This window comes from Staurois parvus, unplaced genomic scaffold (assembly GCF_062004578.1).
Source record: "Staurois parvus isolate SC_StPar_1 unplaced genomic scaffold, SC_StPar_1.0 ptg000303l, whole genome shotgun sequence".
Classification (NCBI taxonomy): Eukaryota; Metazoa; Chordata; class Amphibia; order Anura; family Ranidae; genus Staurois; species Staurois parvus.
Genome location: NW_028318099.1, coordinates 7,068,754 through 7,095,607, shown reverse-complemented (window position 1 = coordinate 7,095,607; position 26,854 = coordinate 7,068,754). Strand labels below are relative to the sequence as shown.

General features: G+C 39.4%; 1 protein-coding gene across 1 annotated transcript in view; it reads right to left on the bottom strand.

The window, feature by feature from the left end:
* The window catches only part of ARID5B (AT-rich interaction domain 5B), a 392,920-nt gene that overhangs the window by 352,171 nt on the left and 13,895 nt on the right, over positions 1 to 26,854 (bottom strand). The gene's annotated exons all lie outside the window — the stretch shown is intronic.

The window sequence follows — 26,854 nt, the reverse complement described above, 5'->3', positions numbered from 1 at the left end:
AAAGTGAATAGATACTTCACCTGTGAAAAAGTTAAAAGGCAGTTCCCACTGTCGGGTGCCCCTACAGCAAGCAGTATGCAAACCTACTGTTCTGCAACCCACTCTTCTGGGATGAATGATCCAAAGCAAGCAGAGTACATAAACTCACACAGATATTTTCAGCTCCATCAGCCCTTATGGCTAATCCCAGATTGATTGCCCAGATTTAGTTTCCTCTAAACAGTTTAGGTAAGTAGATATCATTCTGAGGTGGAAATGCCTCTGCTTTGCTAGCATCACCTGTAGGCAAATTCCTACTAATGTGAAATGAGGTCTTGACCTTCAGAGAAATACTTTCATATTCCACTTCAGAATACAGAGTGCTGATCTTCTTCCACTCTTAGCCCAATGACCTTACTGAGTTAGGAAACAAAATCAGGATGAAGGATGATCACTGTCAACCCATTACCAATTAGATAAAAAGACAGTCAGTAGGAGACTGGCAGACAAGGACAAGTAATGGAGAACAAACATACGGACTAGCAATGGGTAAGAAAAGGCTCATAGATACAGTACACCTTCATAATCAGGCTAAATGTTCAAACAGCAAAAAGCAAATCTAGAAACTGAAAGAGATGTGTGTGTTTTTGTACTGTATGTATTCTTTGTACAAACCAGAAAATTATACTTATTAGAATAAAACACACATCACAAGTCAGTACATTAACTCTGATGTACAGCCGTATAGTTCCTTATCTCTGTGTGACCTCTCTCCATGTCCAAGAAAATATCATTATTCTTGTCAGCGTTTACATGGCAGTTTTAGTGGCAGAAATGAAAGTCTGCTAAATATTTGGAGACACTGATACATGATAGAATTGCTAGAAGAGAATCTTAATTAAAGTGCTTGCCTGAAAGCCACACACTGCGTGTGAATGGATAATGGACAATGTCCTTTCACAGTAGTGTGATTCAGGAGCAAGCCTGCTTGAGTGCCCCCATAGCAAGAAGCTTGCTATTGGGGGGAACTTGGCAAGAGGGAAGGGCCAGGAATGCTGGTGGGGGACCCAAAGGAGAGGATTGGGGTTGATTTGTGCAAAACCATTACACAGAGCAGGCAAGTATAACATGTTTGTAATAAAATTAAAAAAAAAAGCAGCTCCCAGTTAAACAAAGTTAGACTATAGCCCTGTTTAGAAATGTCCGGTTTTGGATGCATTTTGAGGTGGCGGATTCACATGAGCACAGAACTGCAACGTGCTCCTACAGAGGGTGTTCACATACGAGTTCCATCCGCAGTGCAGTTTTGAAAAAGGGTTGTGGGCAAGTAGGGAGCAATGTGTTCTGGATTCACACTGTATGACGTTCAATGAGAACTGCATGTAAAATGAAGAAATGTTCAAATCTAATCATATTATAATGCGTTTTTCAGTGTCTTTCTCCAGACAATAGATCAGTACAGCAGTCGAGAGAAAGAGACACGCAAACCCACACTCTGTATGAAAAACCTATACAAAAGCAAAACCAAATACACAACTGTAATAAAACTTGCTTTAAAAACGCATTGCTATTGAAACATAAACCCATGCAATTCACACCGCAGCAACTACCTGAAACGCACTTACAAAACTGAGTTTTACACCACATATGTGTGCACCTAGGCTTAAAGTGGAACTTCACTCTCTCAATCATCACTGAATATTTTAATCCGTATGCTGCTAGTTTAGGTTACATTTCTTGAATGTGAAACACATTTTTAAAAAAGGCAGACTCAAACAGACCTTTTGGACGTTTTTTCTGTTGTCATTCCATGTTTCAATGTTGAGCTGATTCTGACATTTAGGGGTATATAGGTAATTAGGGCTATATATATTAACTAAATTATATTAAAACAATCACCAGGAAGATCCACCTGCAGTAAAATGTTTGGTGAATATCCCATTCTTTGCTTTATAAATATTCCCTCTGCTGTTGGTGGGACCAAAGAATGCTCTCCATTTACAAAATGTGTGTGTGTGTGCATATATAGTTTTCAAGTTCAGAAAAAGGACTATAATGCAACACAGTATGATGATGCCATGGCACAATTCCCATTATTCCAAACTTGAACCTTAAAGTAAAACAAAAAAAGGCAATACTAAATTTTTCATTTTGGATAGCGTAAAGGAAGGTTAAAACTCCTGTCATTTTTTTTGTGTTCCATTGGGACATTTACCTTCAATTCCTGTCCCATAGACAAAACAGGAAGTGACGAGAAGTCCCTAAAAATTAAGGGAATCCCTTGGGGCCCCCAGACATAGTAACTCCACGGGAAGATTTTCCCTTTACTACTGTACTGGGGACAGCCTAAAATTTGGGATAGTCTTTTACTTTCAATGGTACACAGGACAAAAAGAGAGTGTGAGTCTCCCTAATGCAGTGTTTCTCAACTCCAGTCCTCATGGACCCCCAACAGGTCATATTTTCAGGATTTCCCTCAGATGAAACAGCTGTGTTAATTACTAAGGCAGTGAAACTGATCAAATCACCTGTGCAAAATAATGGAAATCCTGAAAACATGACCTGTTGGGGGTCCATGAGGACTGAAATTGAGAAACACTGCCCTAATGGGATACAGGTAACAGAAACCTGACAGGTGTTCTAATCCCTCTTCACTCTATCCAAAACTTTAAAAAAAAAAATGCCTTTAGTTATAATGTAAAATGAATTCTGGGCACAAAAACTTTTGTATATATGTATATATATTATTATACAGGATCTATATAGCACCAACAGTTTGCTCAGCGCTTTACAATATATATATATATATATATACACACACACACACACACACACACACACACACACACACACACACACACACATATATATATATACACACATATACATACATACATACATACACACACACATATATTTCTCCCATTAACTACAAGAGAGGTTAATCTACTTTGCTTGCAAAAATTCCTTAACAAGCCCAGATATTACTTTAGAAACTGGTTGTGACATTGTCAGAGAGTACAGTTGTGGGAGGGGCTACTAGGTCCACTCAGCATAGGTAGCCTTTAGAAAACTACAGGGGGCGGATACAAGACCAGTCCCTTTGCACAAGTAGAGAGAGCACTGCAGTGACAGGTCTCTAGCACAGGAAGCTCCTGCACAGAAGCAAAGTTCATGCTGTATTGCTACACAGGAAAACAAAGGATTAAAACAAACAAAAAAACACAAAAAAGGAAAAAAAAAAGGGGCAAGATTCAAGACAAAATACACATGCCTCTTATATTTAAGCAATTTTGTATAGCCAGGATTCTAACAACAGGCTTCTGTATATCAGTAATAACATACATTTCAAGTTCATTGGACTATGAAAGACTATTGAAGTCCTCTCTGTGTTCTTCCCCTCCTGTATGCCATCTTAACATGCCCCCCCCCCCCCATCAGTCTCTAGATTCTGAAAATATGCAAGACTGACAGTAGTACAATAGAGCTGGGCTGGATGACTAGATCATGGCAAATCATTTTACCACTGTCAATCTAATCTCTGCCATGTGGGAAGATAATAAAAAGACAGATAGCAAGCCATTGTACTAGCAGTATAAATATTGTTTCTGTTTGCCAGGAATCCTGCTTTGATTTAATTTATTGTGTGGTTGCTTTTATTTTAATTATCTGAAAACAAATATATCACAATGTATATCTACAGCCAAAAACGTTTAGGGAAGGGTCAAAACCTTGTTTTTTTTTATATTGAGGAGAATGATTTACTTCTTGTCCCATAGACATAACAGGATACCAGAGAAAATATCTTCAGAATAAGGGACGTGTCAAACAAATGATCCCATTGGAAGATTCTCAAACTATTCTTGTTTCAGTGACAATTTTGTATTTACCCTCACTTTCAGTCCTGTTGGTAATGGTCACTGTGACAAAGAGGATAAATCTCCCCAGTGAGGACAAATACAGCAATACAAATCTGACAGGGGTTCTAACTCTTCCCTACTCCATTGAAGATTAAAAAAAAAAAAAAAAAAAAAAAAAAGAAGGTGGTTTGTTTAAACTTGTTAGGGGGCATTAACAATTGCACAGTTGAGCTCCCCCCATCCCACCCCCCCAACTGTCCCTCCTTCAGACAGTGGACACCATCATGGTTTTGATGCTTTGAGATAAAAACTATTACCTCTGTTGCTCTTGACAGAGACTACTACTGCTAAAAACACAGCCCATTCATGTGAGCGGCAAGTGCTGCAAAAACATTGCATCTGTGTGCAATCCACGAGGTTGTGGAACATTGGTGCAGCAATTACAGGATATAAAACGTGGTGAGGAGGAGTCACATCACCTCCTTACCATCTGTCAAGCGCCTCTAAAAAGCAATCCAATCGTAGATTGCCTTTCAGAGGCACAACATTTAGATGTAAGTGTGAATCAGCAATGTTTACAATGAATAGTTTCAGATATTGTACTGAAGCAGAAAAAGTAAAATATTTATATATTTATCGTTGTGCAGTTAAAGAAAAGCTGTATGTAAATCTGCTGCACCTATTTTCCATACCAGCATGCAGAAATGACTGCAATGCAAACCACATATAACAAAAACACCTTTTAGAAACAAAATAATAACAGAGACAATAAAGCAGAAAAACAAATAGTGAAGGTAGAGAAGTTGTAAATGCTTGAACTCTTTTCACACACACAAGGTGTGGCACTGGAAAAATGTCCCGCGGCAAAATAGCTGCAATTTAGTGAAGGCAATACAAAATACCTGCTGTAATAAAGAGCCTATAGAAATGTAATGTTGAAAAGTGTATAGCGCTCTATGCAGATTTTATTCTATTCTGCTAGAAGTTTCCTTTTTGCTAAATAAAGAAAAACAAATTTTGACAGAGTGGGTGTTAAGGATTGAAAAAATTGCCTTGTTAAAAGAGTACCTGACACACAGAGAAAAAAAAAAGTAACTATTTTGTAAGGTGAGGCCGGTTTCAAGGCAAAGCAAGTTGTTCTGTAATTTACAGCAACCAATTACAACTAATCCTTTATCAGTGGTTAAAGCATTAGTAAACAAAACGTTTTGCCTTGTACCTCTGGGGAATAATAAATAATAATAAAACTTACCTATAGATACAGCGAATGTCTCCTAAAATGTGCATCGTTTAGGAGATATTGCAATGTGTGGCAACTGGTGACATCACTGGCGCATACATGTTGGGTACTCAATAGACAGTCATGATGTTCTTTTTTTTTTAGGACAGGGTGAGGAGTTAGAACCACTGTCAGGTATTTATTCCGGTCTGTATCCCTGCTGGTGAGAGTCACACTATTTGTCCTGGTGACCATTTGGAGCAAAAATCCAAAATTTTGAGTTGTCACAATAATAGAAATAAAGAGGTCATCTGCCAATGGAGACATTTGCTCTATTGACAACTAAGCCCCCAATCACACCTGGGCATTTTTTGTGCAAAACTTGAAATGTGACAACAATGAAGAATCTCATGATTAGAAAAGGGCTTATTTACACCTGAGATTTGTGCATCTTGTTGCGTGATGCTTGAAAAAGTACATTTTGACCCCATATACTTTAGGCACCATGCAAGTATTTTTTAAACTCTTAGAAGCTGTTCTCAGCTTTTTTTTTCTGCTCCTAGAAGCTAAATACTGTTAACCTATGTGTCCATGCATATAAAAAATGCTAATGTGCATGGAGCCTCAATGAGAGTGCCTGAAAAAGCTTTAAAAACGTGCTTAGGCATGCTCCAATTTAAGAGTTGGGGGCCAAAAACACGCAATTCTGCACCTTTACTACAAATCCAACATTAAAGCAAAAAAAGGTCTCTAAAGTGCCTTGTTATGCTGAGTGTGTATGGAGGCTAAGGGGTATTTACTTCACTTAGGAGGGATAAGTCTATAGGACAGAAATCTCTCAAAACGAGAAAAATTCAACTAAAATGGAAAAAAAAAAACAAAAACAAAAAAAAAAACAAAACACCTTTTTAGTTTTCTACATAACAAACACCAAAAACACAGCAAGACAATGTTTTATTATCTGGTTGCTACAGCCAAGCAATAGGATACACAAAATATCAAGTTTTCTATAAATAACCATATTTATTAACAATTTATAGAGAACATTCAAAGATGTGGTTAGAAATAAAAACCACCATTCCTCATGAGGCCACCATTAATGTGACTAAAATACTAACCACCAAGGCCTATCCCACCCAGATCAGATCTGTACCCACTACTAAATATACCACAAAGTGAGGCAAATTGTGAAAGCCAGCTATATATCATCACAGTTATGATCATGACATTGGCATTTTTGAAAGAGGTCTGTGTATTTATAAATTTATTGCATTTAAACACAATCCCAGAATAAACATCCCTAACCATGACTTTGATTATTTCAATAATAGTGTAAATAAGCCTGAATAAAATCTGAGAAGGGATCTTTGTAACATTATCTGAAATCCTGGACTAATTTATTAGAATGTTAGTTTTTCATATGCTATTAATTTCTTTCAAAACATAAAAATACCACAGCGCAAAAATTAAAACAAATATTATTATTATACAGGATTTATATAGCGTCAACAGTTTGCGCAGCGCTTTACAATATAAAGGTGGACAGTACAATTCCAATACATTTCAGTACAGAAGGAATAGGAGGGCCCTGCTCGTGGAGCTTACAATCTAAAGGAAGGGGGAGGTGATACAAAAGGTGATAGCTGCGGGGGATGATCTGGTGGAGGGGATTCAAGTACAGTTCTTAGGTGGAGGTGGGGTAGGCTTCCCTGAAGAAGTGAGTTTTCAAAGATCGCCTAAAGGCAGACAGGGTGGGGGCTGACCAGACATGCTGTGGTAGGGAGTTCCAGAGGATGGGAGAGGCTCTGGAGAAGTCCTGGAGGCGAGCGTGGGATGAGGTGATGAGGGAGCTAGAGAGTAGGAGGTCTTGTGAGGACAGAAGAGTACGGGTTGGGTGGTATTAGGGAGGAGCGGAGTGGGCGATTTGGGAGGTATCTGTGGATGAGGTTGGTGATGTAGCTGGGGGTAGTGTTGTGGATGGCTTTGTAAGCGGTGGTATTTTGAATTTTATACGTTGGGTTAGTGGAAGCCAGTAGAGAAATTGGCAGAGAGGGGCAGCAGTCGCTGATCGGTTGGTAAGGTGTATGAGTCTAGCAGCAGCATGCATAATAGACTGAAGGGGGGATAGCCTGTGTAATGGTAGACCAGTGAGGAGGGAGTTGCAGTAATCGAGGCGGGATATAACCAAGGCATGGATAAGTTGTTTTGTGATGTCATTGGTCAGGAAGGGGCGTATTTTGGAAATGTTGCGGAGGTTGGGGCAGCAGGATTTAGCCAGTGAGTGGATGTGGGGCCCAAAGGAGAGGTCAGAGTCTAGGATTACGCCTAGCACCCTGGCATGAGGGGGAAGGACCAATGGTTGTGCTGTTGATCTTAATGGTAAAGTTGTGAGTGGGGGATCGGGGAGGAGGAAATGTTACAAGCTCAGTTTTTGAAAGATTGAGTTTGTGGTAGTGATGTGACATCCATGCTGATATGTTGCTTAGTAGATTTGTGATAAGTGAGGAGATTGAGAGGGTGAGCTAGGGAGTGGAGAGATAGATCTAGGTGTCATCAGCATAGAGGTGGTATTGGAAGCCATGGGAGGTTATCAGTTGGCCTAGGGAGGAGGTATAGAGAGAGAAAAGGAGGGGCCCAAGAACAGAACCTTGAGGTGCCCCAACAGAAAGAGGGAGCGGAGGAGGGGGAGTTGTATGTGACACTGAAAGTGCGCTGAGAAAGGTAAGAGGAGAACCAGGAGAGAGCAGAGTCACGGAGGCCGATGGAGTGGAGTTTACGGAGGAGGAGTGGGTGGTCGACTGTGTCAAAGGCAGCGGAAAGGTCAAGGAGTATGAGTATGGACTAATGGCCATTGGTTTTAGCAGTTAGTAGGTCTTTAATGAGTTTTAGTAGGGCAGTTTCTGTGGAATGTTGTGGGCGGAAGCCAGATTGTCGGGGATCAAGAAGGTTGTTGTCAGTGAGGTAGCAGTTCATACCATCATTGATAGTGAATATATGTGTGTAAAATTAATAAAGTAAATAAAGTCAATAAAGTCCACTGTCCCAAATAAACGGTGAAAAAAGTGCTCCAATCAAAGATACAGTGCCAAAAGGAAATTCAATGTGCCCACACCATCCGTGATCACCTTCCAGTATAGTCCACACTCACCAAATGTAATGGACTCCTAGCTTAAATGGTTTAAGAGTCAAAACAAGCTTTTAGGTGAAATGTGTTCTCCAGAATGAATCCCAATCAAGGAAAAAACTCGTTTGACATTCCTGTGTAAATCAAATGCGAATTCTGTACGGTCCCTGTATCCGCACCAAAAAAGTGCAGGACCCTTTTTTTGGTCCGCGCTAGAATCGGATCGCATAGGTATTCACACCCACGCGATCCAATTCTACACATCACACCGCGTTTTGCGAACCATTTTTGGGGAGTCAACACACACCGGCAGTGGTTCGCATGAATGGGGTACAATTGTGATGCAGTGCGGAATTCTTGCAGAAACCGCTGCAATTTCCGCACCGCATCAGTGTGAACCCAGGCTTAAAGTAGATTGTGCTAAAGAACAGAAGAAGCAGCAATGTGCCAAGAACAATTGCCTTTAAAATATATGTTCTTTTTCACCTATTTTTCATACTTTGTTGCACTTCAGTACTGCTGATCACATGCAGCCTCATTGCTGTCACTGTAAAGGTTGTTTACTAAAACTGGAGAATGCAAAATCTGATGCAGTTCTGCACAGAAACCAATCAGCTTCCAGGTTTTATTGCTAAAGTTTAATTGAACAAGCTGAAGTTAAAAGCTGATTGGCTACCGTGCACAGCTGCACAAGTGAGTTCCAATTTTAGTAAATCCCCCCCCTCTCCAAGTCTACATGTAGTCTTCCAGCGATGGCCACATGCCATTTCTCAACAGTGGATTATGTATTCCTAATGTATTTTAAAATTAGACTTGTAGTCTCTATTAGAAGCCAGTGTGGCAAACTAAATTATTTTCTTTAATGTACTTTAAAGTGGAGTTCCACTAATCCGATCAAAAAATAAAAGTCAGCAGCTACAAAAACTGTAGCAGCTGACTTTTAACCACTTCCAGACCGGACACTTTTACCCCCTTCCTGACCAGGGCAATTTTCAGCTTTCAGCGCTATCAGACTTTGAATGACAATTGCGCGGTCATGCAACACTGTACCCAAATGAATTTTTTACCATTTTTATGAGACAGATAAAGCTTTATTTTGGTGGTATTTATTCACCGCTATGTAAATGAAAAAGTCCAAAAATTTTGCTATGTAAATGAAAAAGTCCAAAAATTTTGAAAAAAGTGTTTTTTTATAAAATTTTGCAAATAAATAATATTTCATCATAAATCTTGGCCAAAATTTATTGTTATCTTTTTAGTAAAAAAAAAATCCAAATTAGTTTATAACCAAAGATTATAATTTTTAAATATTTTTTTTTACATTTTTTTTTTTAAATATTTTTTATTTATTTTTTTTTTACATACTGTCACCCTAGCGGTACAGTGTCACCATGGTGACACTGTACTACTTGTGGGGGGTGATGAAGATTTTTTTTTTTTTTTTACACTGATTGCTTTTACACCCATATAGGATGTGAAAGCAATCATTTCTCTTTCTCTCTGTCTGCATTCTTGCACTCATTGAGAAGTACTGAGTGAGCTGTGATTGGTCACAGCTTGTCACATGGTACAAGGCTGTTGTGAATAGCCTTGTACCATGTGACCTCTGTGATCATTCACAGATTTCACACGTAGTAAGCAATGATGTCACAAGTGACATCTTGCTTACTACTTTGCATGTGATCACTGATTGGCCAATCAGTGATCACATGATCGGGACCTCGTACAGAGGTTCCGTCCGACGATCGGTGTTTCACTGTGTCCGGAGGACACAGCGGGCACGGGTTAGCGGTGCTGCGCGCTCCCAGGAAGCGCGCACAAGCAGGGTGCGGGGAGGCCGTTTATAAACGGCCACCCAACCCTGCAGTGCCACCGTCCGGCCGTTTATATGCAATGGCCGGTCGGGAAGTGGTTAAAAAAACAGCCTCTTACCTGTCCCTCAGTGTGTCCCCTGCAGCCCGTTTCACCAGCTGTCCTGTATTCCTGGAGGCCGGCATCCTCAGTGTGGGCACCTGGATGTGACTGCTTGCGGGTTCACAGCCGGGTACCCACTGCACATGTGCGAGTAGCGCTGCGTTTCATGAATGGCCCTGTAGTCTTCTGGGACCTGTCACGTGTCCCACAAGACTACAGGGAGGGAGACAGGACACCTTATGTTTCTGTTCGCCTAGGCGATCAGGCTGGAAGTGGGAGCGGGTACCTGTCAAGTTCGGGTACCCGCTCCCTACTCCCCCCCACCCCCCAAAGGTGCCAATCCTTAATGGGGAGCAGTCCTTATAGCGGAACTTCCCCGTTTGGGTGGAGCTCTGCTTTAAAGGCTTATTTACACAGAGGAAATGGAGTGCATCTCTGTGCTCAGGAGTGAGAGGTTTTTGCATACAGGCACCTCTACAAATCAATGGCAGACTGTTTGTACGCTGGTGGCCTCACATCCTAGCGATTACATGTATACAGGGTCACATCCAGGCACACCCATCTGTCCCTGTACACAAGTAAATGCTCAGATGTATGGCTACAGCCGCAACCTGTCATTGATTTGTACAGGCGGCTGTATACAAATACCTGTCACTCCCGGGCGTAGCGATACGCTAGTTTTTCAAGGTGTAAAACTCTGAAACCATGTGAGTGAGCCATTAGTTGTAATAACAGAACTTTTATTTCTATCAATAAATTGTATCAACAGGCTGTGTATCAAGTGAAAATACAGTATACAGGGAAGGGTGTATTGCTCACACATTATAACTTTGTCTGTTTGATACTAGCCTGCAAGCTACAGTTCAGTCATTTGTGAATGAGAGCGACTTTTTTTAGCTTTAGATCATCTGAGGCTGCTGGCCAACGGAGTAACACAGGGCAGTATCATCCAGATACAGTTTCCAAGACTGAAAACAAAAAACATCTCTCATTATAGCTTAACTGAATAAAATACTCCTGATACTTTTGTATCGTACAAAATGGAGTTCAGATTCACAAAATCAGTTCCTCTTTTTTTTTAAACAAAATTTCACAGCAGAATGAGGAAGATGCATCATGTAGGAACAATACAAAAAGAATTCACCATTTCAACAAATGTTAATATAAACACGGACATTAGCTGAAGTAACACAAATGTTGTTAAATATCTTTATGTGATACTCTAAATAACTCATGTATGGTATGTGACTTCCTGACAGCTTACAACTAAAGAGAACTCAATCTACAAATAGCTGTTTGCTTTGTGCATGCTCACTTGATGATTTCTTCCACTGTACTATATTAAAACTGGTGCAGCTTGATTACCAACTCTCAGTTTACACATTACTGTATGTATTTTAAATAAACATATGCCAGCAGATGGACGGCAGTTCATTGAGTAGGATCTTTTTATGTTCTTGTCAGATATTGTAAAGTGTATAACACCACCCACCACTATGTAGATAAAAGCTGCACAGAAAACATCTTTGACTTTTAATTTTACTGTTCTGCCCATTGCCATATTATTTATTTCAGGTACTTATATAGCGCCGTCAATTTACGCAGAGCTTTACATATATATTGTGCATTCACATCAGTCCCTAACCCTCAAGGGGTGTACAATCTAAGGTCCCTAACTTACATTCATACATACACATACTAGGGCCAATTTAGACAGGATCCAATTAACCTACCAGCATGTCTTTGGAATGTGGGAGGAAACTGGAGTACCCAGAGGAAACCCACGCAGGCACAGGGAGAACATGTAAACTCTAGGCAGGTGGTGCCGTGGTTGGGATTCGAACCAAGGCCATATGATCAGTGCCACATTAAGCAAGTAGTGGCACTGAAATGACACATGGCAGTTATCCATTATCCTCCATGGGATCACTGGTCACCAGCTGAGTGTTTGAAGAAATATTCAGACACATACCACTGTCATGTTAAATATCTTCAAGTAAGTAACACACTGAAATGTTCTGTTCTATTCTCATCCGTACATATTTAGGCCTCATTCACACAGGTGCTCTCGGGCCCCAACACTATGAATTGGCCATTTGTCTATGTGGCTGGAACCGCCAGATGCTTTGTGCAAGCAGCCCATGTAAGACTATAGGGGCACAGCGTTCAGGGCAACCCACCCACATCTGCATGCCTGTCAAATTCGGACGAGTGATTATGTCCATGCAGACTTTGGGGTTGATTTACTAAAGACATATAGAGGGTGCAATTTGCAAGTGCAGTCATTTGACACAGCTTAGTAAACGTAGTTAAGCTCTGTTGATTTCCATCATCCAATCATGTGCAAGCAAAAATTCTGTATTTTTTTAGTGCTGCATCAAAATGAAAATTCTGGTGCCGAAACCAAAATGGACAGTTTTTAAAAATATATATTTTTCAAAACGCAATTTTTTTGAAAAAAATAGATTAACAAAAACAAAACACTATATATACCCTTTTTTTCTAAATATGAAAGATGATGTCACAGGGATTAAATAGATACCAAACATGTCATGCGTTAAAATTGCACGCTCTCGTGGTTACCATTTTAAAGTTACAGAGGAGGTTTAGTGCTAGAATTATTGCTCTTGCTCCAATGTTCGTGGCGATACCTCATACGTGTGGTTTGAACACAGTTTACATGTGGTTGTGGCCTATGTATGCGTTCACCACTACGTCTGAAAAAAAAGGGGGGACAGGGCACTTTAAACTTTTTTTTTTGAACACCGTCCCTTTAAATAAAATTTTTCAATCACTTGTGATAGAAATAAGTAGTGACAGGTCCTCTTTATGGAGAGATATGTGGTCAATAAGACCCCACATCTCTCATCCACAATGTAAAGCATTAGATTTAAAAAAAGCATTGATATAGTGCTTAAAAAAAAATGGCCTTGTTTACAAGGCGCCGGAAGCGGAAGTGACATAACGACGTCACTTTAGTCCTCCAAGGGCATAGAGATGAATGAAGGCCATCTTTCCTTCACTTATCTCTATGCCCAGTGCCAGGATCGTGTGATGGTTTCTCAGGTAAGGCTGAGAACCACCGAGCGGTGGTGGCAGCAGATGCGGTGAGGGGCAGGGTTATTTTTTTACCTATATCAGTGCTTATTTTCATATTGGCCGAAGGCCGATAGGGGTGTTTTCGGACAAAACGTTTCGGCCACAGAAATTTCAGTGCATCCCTAATTTTCTTTCTTGCACCTGACTGGATATTCTTCACAAAGTGAAGCTTCACCACATTCACTAAGCTTCGTGCAAAATTTACACTTGCAAAGTGCACAGTCTATTTGTTCTTAGTAAATCAACCCTTATGGGTCTCCATACACTTACATGGGCTGCTTGGGGTTACAGAGACCACCCTTATACAGTCTAAAACAGAGAAAGTGGTGCCATCTTCCTGGCTGTACTGTGTCGGGCTCTGGAAATCTCAGAACCGGATGGACAAAAATACAAATCTTTTGCCAAGTAAAAAAGTTCCCAAATACAGTCAGGTCCATAAATATTGGGACATCGACACAATTCTAACATTTTTGGCTCTATACACCACCACAATGGATTTGAAATAAAAAAACAAGATGTGCTTTAACTGCAGACTGTCAGCTTTAATTTGAGGGTATATACATCTAAATCAGATGAACGGTGTAGGAATTACAACAGTTTGCATATGTGCCTCCCACTTGTTAAGGGACCAAAAGTAATGGGACAATTGGCTTCTCAGCTGTTCCATGGCCAGGTGTGTGTTATTCCCTCATTATCCCAATTACAATGAGCTGATAAATGGTCCAGAGTTCATTTCAAGTGTGCTATTTGCATTTGGAATCTGTTGCTGTCAACTCTCAAGATGAGATCCAAAGAGCTGTCACTATCAGTGAAGCAAGCCATCATTAGGCTGAAAAAACAAAACAAACCCATCAAAGAGATAGCAAAAACATTAGGCGTGGCCAAAACAACTGTTTGGAACATTCTTAAAAAGAAGGAACGCACCGGTGGGCTCAGCAATACCAAAAGACCCGAAAGACCACGGAAAACAACTGTGGTAGATGACCGAAGAATTCTTTCCCTGGTGAAGAAAACACCTTTCACAACAGTTGGCCAGATCAAGAACACTCTCCAGGAGGTAGGTGTATGTGTGTCAAAGTCAACAATCAAGAGAACACTTCACCAGAGTGAATACAGAGGGTTCACCACAAGATGTAAACCATTGGTGAGCCTCAAAAACAGGAAGGCCAGATAAGAGTTTGCCAAACGACATCTAAAAAAGCCTTCACAGTTCTGGAACAACATCTTATGGACAGATGAGACCAAGATCAACTTGTACCAGAGTGATGGGAAGAGAAGAGTATGGAGAAGGAAAGGAACTGCTCATGATCCTAAGCATACCACCTCATCAGTGAAGCATGGTGCTGGTAGTGTCATGGCGTGGGCATGTATGGCTGCCAATGGAACTGGTTCTCTTGTATTTATTGATGTGACTGCTGACAAAAGCAGCAGGATAAATTCTGAAGTGTTTCGGGCAATATTATCTGCTCATATTCAGCCAAATGCTTCAGAACTCATTGGACGCCGCTTCACAGTGCAGATGGACAATGACCCAAAGCATACTGCAAAAGCAACCAAAGAGTTTAAGGGAAAGAAGTGGAATGGTATGCAATGGCCAAGTCAATCACCTGACCTGAATCCGATTGAGCATGCATTTCATTTGCTGAAGACAAAACTGAAGGGAAAATGCCCCAAGAACAAGCAGGAACTGAAGACAGTTGCAGTAGAGGCCTGGCAGAGCATCACCAGGGATGAAACCCAGCGTCTGGTGATGTCTATGCGTTCCAGACTTCAGGCTGTAATTGACTGCAAAGGATTTGCAACCAAGTATTAAAAGTGAAAGTTTGATTTATGATTATTATTCTGTCCCATTACTTTTGGTCCCTTAACAAGTGGGAGGCACGTATGCAAACTGTTGTAATTACTACACCGTTCACCTGATTTGGATGTAAATACCCTCAAATTAAAGCTGACAGTCTACAGTTAAAGCACATCTTGTTTTATTTCAAATCCATTGTGGTGGTGTATAGAGCCAAAAATGTTAGAATTGTGTCGATGTCCCAATATTTATGGACCTGACTCTATGTATTTCTTCTGTTTTCAGCTGTCTGCCTGAAGCTCTGCTTTAATTAAAACCAAGTCTGCCCAACAATTCTTGTAATTGCTAACTGGTGACACTTTGTACAAACTGGACCTTTAATGGCAATGTATTTATTTATGTCAGATAACACTTATTAGCATAAAAAAACAAATATGCAGTGTTTGCTTGGCAGCCTTAAAGCGTCATCATTGCCTGGTTAGTTGGGAGTCATCAGTGGGGTATTAGTACCATAGGACATCATTTACCATATGGTTTTTAACAGCAGAAAACCCTTTATATTTGTTAGAAGATAAAATCACTAATATTTTATGATAACAGAGTCCAAAGGGAAGAAACTGATTTTGAGCCGTACAAACTGGACTTTTAATTGTATGTAGTGATCGGCAGCACACCACTGGTCTATGCACTATGGAAACAAGTCCATATAGGTCATTCACATATTTTGGGATTATCTAAATAAGACTGAAAACTTCACCTACAGTTATTGCTGAACACCCCCTGCAGCACCCTCATCCTCTCCCCTCACCCTCTCTAATTGAGAGCAAAAAAGAAAAATAAAACTCTACCAAAATGCCTTTTTAACCCCTAAATCCCTGGTCATGTGAAACTCCAGTTCTGAGTCTTCTATATTTTGCCATTTACAGGTGGCAGTGTTCCTTCTTCAGGAGTCCACATCACTACTTGTGACATGGATGCTACTATTGGCTGCCGAACACTGCAGAGAGTTTGCAGGTGATGACATCAACGTGAGGGACTGTCAGGAAATGGTGCCAGTGAGAGAGCCAGAAGCAGACTTTAGGCAAGTTTAGGACATTTCACCAGGTAATAAATATTTATAAAACAATTTGCATTGGTTAGAGTGGACTGGAGTGGGAGAGAGGGGATGTTAAAGTGTTACTAAACCCAGGACCCTGCATTCACTATATCTGGTCCCCCACAGTACACAAAACATGGAAGTGCAATTATTTTAGTAAATATAAACTGGTAAATACCTTTTCTCATCAGCAGTTACAGCAGTCTCGTGACTTCTATCATTGTTCAGCCAAGCACTAGCTAAAGCTTGTAGGGGATTTCTTTTTGCTCTAGGAGGATGCAAAACCCCTGACCTCTGTCTGACCAGTGCTGATTGGCCCTGTGCTGATCACATGTACTCGCCCAAGAATAAAAACACCTCTCTAGCAATACACACCAAACTGAGCATGTGCAAAATACCTACGGTTCAGTCTGTTTTATCAGGAGATAAAAGGTGGTCGCTTGAAAAAGGGGAGGAACAGAGAAGTCAGGATCACATGGCTTTTTTACACAATGCAGAGAATTAACCCCTTAGGCTCAGCAGTGAGCAGAACAAGCATGCTTTACTGCATATACAGCCTGATTTTACTGTTGTGGGTTTAGAAACACTTTAAGGTGTATATGGAGATAAGCTTTAAGTCAAATCTGACTTTAGGTTTCTATGGATAACTAAATATCTCAATATCTCATTACACATCCATACTAAATCTCACTTCTTTACAAATAATGTCTATAAAGGTGGGTATTTATATGGACCACCAGATACACCCCACCCAACATGACATTTTCACTCATCACTTTCTGGAAAAAAACAAACAAAAAAACATTCAATTTAAAATATTTCTTTCTGCAATACCACTCTACAAGGAGCATGAATCTATATTTAGAATAAAAATCAACTTTGCTGTAGGCAGTAATCTGCCCTATTTCATTCAATAAAAAAATACACCCATTTAAATGAAGTGAAAAATTTGCTTCTATTAGTAGTAAGACTCCTCTGTACCGTTACATTTCAATCAGCCCATGTTCCTTGTTCCTGATCCATTAAATTCATTTTCTTAATACATTTAGAAATTATCTATAATTTTGAAAATTTGAAATAAAAAGCACTCAAGAGCCTAATTGTAGTCTGATCAACCACAAAACTAAGAAAACCTTATACTTGCTGTCTAAGCAAAAGACTGTAAAGCTTTAATGCTTTAGACAGACAAACTATTTCAAAGAGCACCTGTCACTTATGTGCTGAAGTGGTGGCATGGTTCTAAGCCTAGAACTAAATCAAGTCAAAATGCCCATTCAAAATATTTTTATTTATATTTAGATATGTCCATTTTACAGAGAACCCTATAATTTACAATTGTGCTTTTTGGTGCTTTGCATACTTTTCTTTTTTAATTAAAACAAATTTTTGGAAAGGCAGTGTAAATGAATCCATATCTGGTCAAGATAGACTTGATACACCCAAATTAACAGTCAACTATATAGAATTAAAAAACACACTGATATGTAAAATGCCTTACAAAATAAATACATGTTTAAACAACAAATAATTACAAGCTTTCACAAAGAAATTATACAGTCTTGGAAAGCTCGGAGAATGTGTCATGTTAAGAATATTTCCACTACACTGCTTCCTGGGGTCATGTGAAGAATGTTTAGGGTCAGGATCAAATTTGTACACCTGCTTCTCGCGCTACAAAATTACTGATACACTAATAATAAACATATGGCCTTGGAACAGAAAACTGTATCTATAATGCTAAAGAGCAAAACAATACAACTGGTTATAGCTGTTGTAAGAACTACTGCATTGTGCAACAGAAAAAAAGGCAAGTACACACAAGACATTTATCTTGTTTTTACATGGAACTGCTGCTCTATTTTGCAGAAATGTCTTGTTTGGTCAGATTACAATCAATTACTGTCTTGTCATATAGCATGGTAAATATTTTACTTACGTTATTATATGCGGGGAAAATGTATAAATCGCCTATTGTTAAACATTTACAAAGCTTTTTATTGTAAATAATTCAGGTCATGTACTTTTACCTTTAATCCCTGTAAGAGCAAATATTCACATTTATTCAGAAATGAGTTGTCAAGCAATATTAGTGTGTGCGTGTATATATATATATATATACATATGTATATATATATATATACACACACATACATATACACACACACACACATACATATTATATATATACACATACATATATACATACACATATATATATATATATATATATATATATATATATATATATATACACACATACATACATATATATACACATACATACATATATATATACACATACATACATATATATACACATACATACATACACACACATATACATACACACACATATATATACACACATACACACACATATATATACATACACACACATACACACACAGTATATAGATATAGGAAGAAAAAGAAAAATCTCCAGACTGACATTTTGTACGTGCACACAGATATACTTTAAAGTAGGCAAACCTTTTTTTTTTTGGATAGCGCAAGAGAGGGTTTTAAACCCTGTCTGATAAATTATTTTCACCATCTTTGTCCCATTGTGGAGATTTCCCTTCACTTCCTGTCCCATAGCCAAACAAGTCAGAGGAATTTCCTGCAAATTGAGAGGATTCCTTAGGGACCCCCCAGGCCACCAGAACTAGTGTCCCCATTGGAAGATTTCCCCTCTGTTACTTTTCTGGGGAAAACCCGAAATTTTGGATTTTCTTTTACTTTCAATGATAATGGTAAATGGGACAAATAGAGAAAGTGAATCTCCCTGAAGGGGCCACAGACAGCAATAAAAGCTTGCAGGCGTTCTAATCCATCTCTATGCAAAACTAATGTTTTTCCTTTAGTTATACTTTATAAATTACAATAAAGGCTATTTTTTTTTGTTAAAATACTTACCTGCTCTTTGCAATGATATTGCACAGTGTGGTCTGGCGCTATCCTCTGCTTCTTCATCCAAGTGCCCCCTAAGCAAGCTATGTGCTATAGGGGCAACTGTGCAGGTTGTGATCCAGGCTGTGTGCATCCACAGACATACACAGAGGCAGTAAGCCACACCCCTACCCCCTCCTCACAACAGTTTAACTCCTGGCTCCCACTGCTGCCAGTACCATCTGTGAGACCAAGAAGAGGGGAAAGCGGTGCTGCAGCCGGGACAGTTCTTGATCGTTGAGAGGACTCAAGTAAGTGTTTAGAGATGGGGGGCTAGAACAGGTAGTGGGGGGGGGGGGGGTACCATAATGCAGAGAACGCAAAAACAAAAAAAAAAAAAAAAACAAACACACTCAACAACCTTTTTCACTTAGAACCACTTTAGGATCATTTCGTATGCGGTTTCCTATTAGGAAAGTATAGCACTCATTTCTTCCTTATTGGGACTCCTATGTGGCAGGAGATTGGAAACCTCACTCCCAACCTCCTGTGTCATATGAAAATAAAATCAGGATCACAACTGGATCCCACTTACAATGCTGACAGGACATTCCTGCAGGGTGGCCCTTTGCATTATCTGAAATGCCCCTAGTAAACCAGCAATGGCTCCAATTTATTTAATCTCTATATGCCAGGCAGGTTGAAAAACAATCTGCCTGACAAAGTGAATGTTTGTCCTGGCAATTATCAGCAGAGTATGTTTGTGGAGCTTCACTACCCTACAAGGTTCTCCCCTACACAGGGTATTAGAGTGAAATAGAGGGGGAAAAGCATCCCACCATATCATAAGTCACAAATTTGTTTAAACTTAGGTCACCACCAACTGTAAACTGCAATCTGGTTGCTATGGGTTTCCCTTTGCACATACATTCTACACTTTGCATATTTTAATATTAATTAAAATATAGTAATTATTATAATGCAGTATTTATATTGCGCCAACAGTTTACACAGTGCTTTGCAATATAAAGGGGGACAGTAAAATTACAATACAGACGGAATAGGAGGGCCTTTCTCATGGAGCTGGAGGTGGTACAAAAAGTAATAGCTGCAGGGGATGATCTGCTGGAGGTGACTCAAGTACAGTTCTTACGTGGAGGTGGGGTAGGCTTCCTTCAATAAATTTGTTTTCAAGAATCTCTTAAAAGGCAAACAGGGTAGGAGCTTACCAGACATACTGGGGCAGGGAGTTCCAGAGGATAGGAGCAGCTCTGGAGAAGTCCTGGAGGCAAGCATGGAAGGAAGTAACAAGGAAGCTAAAGAGCAGGAGGTCTTGAGAGGAGTGGAGAGAATGATTTGGGCAATATCTGCAGATGAGGTTGGTGATGTAGCTGGGGGCAATGTTGTGGATGGCCTAGTATGTTGTAGTTAGTATTTTGTTTTTTTTACTATAACTATAATTTTAGTTATAATATCTGTACATGACATAATTCTTAAAACAAAAGATTGCTAATCTCTGAAGGGACACACATGGACCTCATACAGCATCCAGTCAAAATTAACGTGCATTTTTAACTCTTTATTAGAAAAGGGACAACTGGTATCTGCTTGGTTAACTGGTTCATATAGCCATATTTCCAGCAGTCTGGGTAAATAAAAAAAAAAATTATTATTCATATCCATGATTTATAACCTGTGCCCCATTCAACTTTTCCCAGCCCATTATCATGCACTCCAGTCTAGAAAATTTGTAACTATACTGCCCACGGGTTAGCTAGTACCGGTAGTTCCATCTCTGCTGACATAGATCAAATGGAAAAAGTTTTAAATAATAAAAGCACAATATATTTACTCTGCATTATTGAGAACAGTTTTGGCAGACTTCCAAAGCCTTTTGTGGCCCTCAACTTCCAAACATGTTTTCATGGCCTCTAGCCAGGAAAAATGTATTCACAACATCGAATATATCCTTTTCGTGATGAAAAAAAAAAATAAAAAAGCCCTCATTAAGATGTCAAAAACACATTTGAGGGATTTTCACCAATCATGTTGAAGCCTGCAAATATACCATTAGTATTGTCTAAATGGATTCATGCCTATGAATATCAGCTTTTTCAACCATGAAGATTCCTGTGTTGGATTTTTCTCTCTCTCGACTGTGGATCACAAGCTTTTTACACATTATCAACAATGCAACAGTCATAAGATCAGACCATGAAGAATGATTCAGCCAGAAGGTTTTCCCATCAGATATCTTAAAAATAGTGCAGATGTCAGTAGCCAATATTACTCGTGTCAAGCAGAGATGCAATTTACTAGGATATACCAATCGAAGACAGTTTGCACGCTTCAACTCCATACCGTGATTACTTTTTCAATAGAGTATACATATTTATAGCCTTTTAAATAATGTATATGGGATTTTAGCTAGGTTTCTTTCTATATCTTTGCATATATTGCTATACTTAGCATTGCCAGACCTCAAAAATGATCGACTTTTACAGAGAGCATAATAGCTGGGATATACAGCGCATTTGCTCAAAGGGACCATGATTAAAGTCTATGCCTGGACAAAACCTAAATTTTCCCCCTCTAGAACATGTCTCAGCATATATTTTCTTTTAATTCACCTGGCTCCAGTAGCAAGAAACTGTTTTTATTACTTCATGTAACTGGGGATAAATGGACGGTTCTTCTGTTCGGGCATTTGAACAAGCGCCTGAACTTTTGCCCATTAGGCGCCCTGTTTGGCAGAAGAGGATATATAGAAGGGTTGTTAACTAGGAGTTTTTTTACCCAGGCTTCTGAAGGGACTCAAATGGCCTAAATGTTAAACAAGAATGATAATTTTACAAAAGCGATTATCTACGGGGGCCCCTTGAGTGCAAAGGCTATTTTCTGTAAAGGTGAACTTAGCCTTTCAATCACTGCTCCTGGCTGAGCAGAACTTTTTATAATGATTTTGCATTGGTACATGTTCCCCAGGGCAGTGCTCACACCCTCATGCTATTTTTTGGCACTCCTTACCTATTTATTAGCCTAGAACATTGATGATTTTAATTTGACAGATTTGGCTCCTATTGATTTCTGTTGGGTTCGTGCTTGGCAACCAAACTTCTTTAAATGTTCACCAAACCCAGGGCAGTTTGGCTCATCAGTACTTGTGACATCATCACCAGGCTTGTAAATGCTTTTAGGGGTAGCTGTTGGTAGGGTAGTTCCTACTAATGTAAGCACATGCCGTGGGACTACAAAACCACTCCCCTAACCTATTCTGGGGAGCTAAGGCAGCATTGTTTTTCTGAGAAAGAAATCAATGTATGCATATAGAGTAGCACAGAGAGATGGGGGATAGGTGAAATTTTGTAATCAGTCAGGCAGGGCTGATAAAGCTGGTTAGGATTTTGGCACATTAAAGCTACTCTGTTGTGAGTCTAAACAGGTAAGGAGCACAATGAATTTCTGGCAGATCAGCAGATATTTTTCTGCACTTTTTAAAAGGGATGAAACATAGGGAAAATGTTCATGACCTAGAGAGAGGTATTGAATATGTTTTTTTGCATCGACATCGAAAAGATTTCACAAATTAAATAAGGGATACAACCATTGTCTCTCAAAAGATGATTTAATCAAACAGGGCACCAAAATAGCCTTGAATTTTGTATGTAGTACATCTATTTTGTTCTGTATGTTAGTAGGGCTTTTGAATGGAGGGCTGTGGATTTAATGGTTTTCTGAAGACAGATATAGGTAACACAAGAATCGCTACAGGTGGTTTATTCCCCCTTTTTCAGCAGCATGTAGTATCTCAACATTTCTCATTAGGCACAAACTGTGGATACTTCAAAGCCTGTCTAGGCTACATGGAACATGATGCGTAAAAATACTGTTTGGAAAGTTGATGACTTCATTGTGCTGATTTACAATATCAAATGTGTCAAGCAGGTGGGGGATATGCTTTCAATCCAACAACCTATTTCTAAAATTGAAAAAAAAAAATCTATTTGAAAGTCTCAAATATTATGGAAATGAAAACAAATGTTCATATTATCTACTACTCTGGCACCTCTGAGCAGAAACATGGATATCTGCCAAACATTAAGGTCACTGGAATGCCGCCACATAAAATCATTGCTTTCCTGACCTTCTGACAACATTTTAGTTCAAAAATACAGAGTGCTATTAAAAGCGGAATTCTTCAAGGAAAAATCTTTCAGTAAAGTTTGTTCGGCTGAATAAGACAGCAGCTACAAACTCATACCAAGCAGAGTACAACGTAATTCAACCTATCATGTGGGAAACTGAGAAGCAAAAGTGCTTGTGACTCATACTACACCAAGGAGGAGCTGACACAGGTAATAACTAACTTTGAAGTATGTGTGTGTGTTCGTGCGCTCTTGTTTTGCATATGTAGTTTTGTTTTGAATAAAGGCTGTAGTTTTATTGCTCCAGGGAACATTGGTAGTTCAACATTTCCTATATGCAATGAAAGCAGCTGCTTTGTACACCAAATCCAGTTCTGTGAAATAGGTACAGAAAAAGTGGTGAGATCACTAAACCATTGTGACATAACTTCTACTTCTTGAATGAACTACTAACACTCTTCTTAAATATATTCTTGGTACCCTCTTTGTGCATGCACACGTTTGAAAAGTATTTTCATTAGCTCACAATTCTCATGAGTTTTGTGTTAGTCCATGGGTGTTCAACCTGTGGCCCTCCAGCTGTTGCAGAACTACAAGTCCCATGAGACATTTCAAACCACTGACCGTTACAAGCATGAATCCCAAAGGCAGAAGCATGATGGGGCTTGCAGTTCTGCAACAGCTGGAGGGCCACAGGTTGAGCACGCATGTATATTTCAACAGCAGGTTGGATAAAAATCAATGATTTAAAAAAATTTATTGGATTTTTGTTTTAATTTAAAAATCTGATTTTTTTTTTAATTTTTATCAAATTTATTTTAATACAATGTTTTTGGAGTAAAAATCTATCTAAAGATAGTTTTCTAGTTAAGATACATTAATAATTTAGTTTATTCAGCATGAAATGGAGCTTGTAAACCAAGAATGTGTAGTGTGCTAACTCCTCATCCAGACATATAAATGAAATAAAAAAAATGGAGCTTAGTTATGTATCATGCGGTTGTATATTCTGCAATATTTACATTCTTGGTAAAGTCATTCAATGAATCCAAGCTCTGCAAGCTGAGATAACATGCACTGCATTGATGCATTCACACAATTTCACAGTAACCATGAGAAAAAACATGAAATAAAATAATTTTAGTAGTTCTCCAGCTAAGTGTGATTAACCTATTAACCTAAAATCGGTTTGGATATCGCTGTTTTAGTAGCCTGACAGCTTATCATTTTAAAGAGTAAACCTTCATTTGTTTTGCAAATATTAAAGATTCTAACTACCAGCAAGAATGAGTCGGATTCCTTCCATTTAAAGATCACCTGTCATTTTAGATCTATCATGGCAGCGCCTGTTAGCAGCATCCATTCACCTGCTGCCGCCACGTCCCTCACCTTGTGGTGTCACTGCTGCATCACCAGCCGTCCCATTAAAGTGAGTCAACAGCGGGTCAGAGGAGGAGCCGCTGTGGGACAGAGATGACAGTTGCTCTTTAAAAATTATGATTTAAATCAAGCCTTTTCACTAGTGATTTCAATAAACTTGATTTAAATCAAATCCACCCTGTTCAACAGCACAGTCAGGAACTCAGATTTTGATCCTTTCCACGGTCTGTACTGCTACCTATAACAGTATGCTCCTACTCCTTAAAGCGGAACTACACTGTATCTGATCACCACACAGCAAAAATGCTATTTAATTCATGTTTAACATTGAAAGCAAACTCCCCCATATATCCAGGTCTTCCTGCTTTATTTTGCTGAGAAATCACTTTGAAAAACAGACCACCCTAGCATTTCTAGATGTGGCCATCTTGAGTAAGGGCAGAGGATTCAAGTAGGATTTACTTTCTGGAATGCATATGCAGTTAGTTCTGGCATACAAGCAAGAGGGTGTGCTTAGCTGAGAAGACTCTTCCCCTCCTGCAGACTCATGGAATGTAGGACATCCTTTGCCTAGGCTTAGAAACCAGAAAGCAACTGAAGAAATGTAAAAACAATAGTTTACAACAAGTACATATGATATACTTTCCGATTTACTAAAGCTAGCAACATAAAGATTAAAATAGTTCATGTTGATTGAGAAAGTGAAGTTCCACTTTAATGTGCCAGTAAATGTTTTTATAAACAGACACTGGTTGAATATGTCACAGGTTAACTGCAAGATACGGTTGTAGAACAGTAGCCTTGGCAAGGCATGTCACTTTATCCAGGACTAGCAAGCAGAAAAAAAAACCAAGAAAACAAACTGTAGATGAATGCAAAAATGTTATCAGACAATGCTCTATTAGCTGGTCAATTCAACTGATGATATATATATATACACACACACACACATTTATATATATATATATATATATATATATATATATATATATATATACACACACACATACACACACACGTACCTGTAATAAATAAAAGTAAATAAATCAAGACAAGTTACAACCCAAAGTGGAAATGGCATGTCTTAGTCATTGAATGCCTGTTTGAAAATAAACTTCCACCCAACTAGTGATAAAATATGTACATGCACCTTTCCATGGTGTCTCCTGCAGTGTGCTAAGTCAACACTACACTGCAGCCACTGTGGAACTGGCATATGTATATTATCCACCCACCAACACAAGCCAAAATACTTTCCTGGCAGTTAACGAGACTTTTCCTCCTGCCAACCCTACGTATAGCCCACCCAGAGCAGGAAAATGTCTGTGGAAGTTTTGTGCAGGAGCACCCGCGACAGAGCAACATGGTCAATGAAACACCCCCTGCTCTCCACGTCACACAATTCCTCCACCAACCAGAACTATTACTACATCTCTGAATATAGCGAACATGGCAGAGCCAAAACCTTCAGGAGAGTTGCCACAGCACAAAAGTAATACATTAACATGTTCTTACATTGTTGACATACAACACTGCTCTAGCCGAGATTGATGCTTATTCCATTGGGGCAACTTGTCAGCCTTCAGTTCCCCTGTGATTGTTCCCTGTCCTTTACCATGGTCTACTGCCTCATTCTCTTCAGTTGCCAGTGCACATGAAACCATACAATGCATATGTGCCTTCCTGAGGTCTGTTTTGGGTACAGTGGAAGAGGAGACATGCTTCATTCCTCACAATTTGGCTTAATTTGTGTTTTTTCCTATACCTCCCTGAGGGGTCCTTCCATTCCTCCTTTGTGTTTTAGGTCCCTGGGCAGCAACCCAGGTCTCCTAGGCACATGATTAGCCCATACCACTTTAAACATATTCAGGGTGTGCCATTAAAATTACCTCTATCTGAAAAAATGATATACCAGTACTGGATGCAGTACGTATTTAATGTTGGGTCTCCAGGTGAAATGATGTCAGTGAATTACATGGCCCATTCCTATTATGCCAAGTGCAGAAAAAAAAACAAGGCTGCCATTAAGACTTACACAATCCTTAGCAAGGTAAGCGGGGGTGGCAAAGGTGCATGTTCTGTCCTACTACATTGAACAAAAGCTGTGGGGTATTGCATGCTGATGATGGTATGCAGGAATCAAGATGGTGGTGTGGGGAGGGACCTAACTTGTACATGCTTTAACATACCAATGTAGCTTCAGCTCTCAGTCAGTCTCAGTTCAAACTACTGCTACCTGAGAGTCATGTGGCTTAAGTACTACTCTGAAGCAACTTTCAGGGAATACCTGCGTAATCTTCCTGTAGTGTTGGGTCCAAATCAGATCAATATAGATGAGAATCCGACTTGGA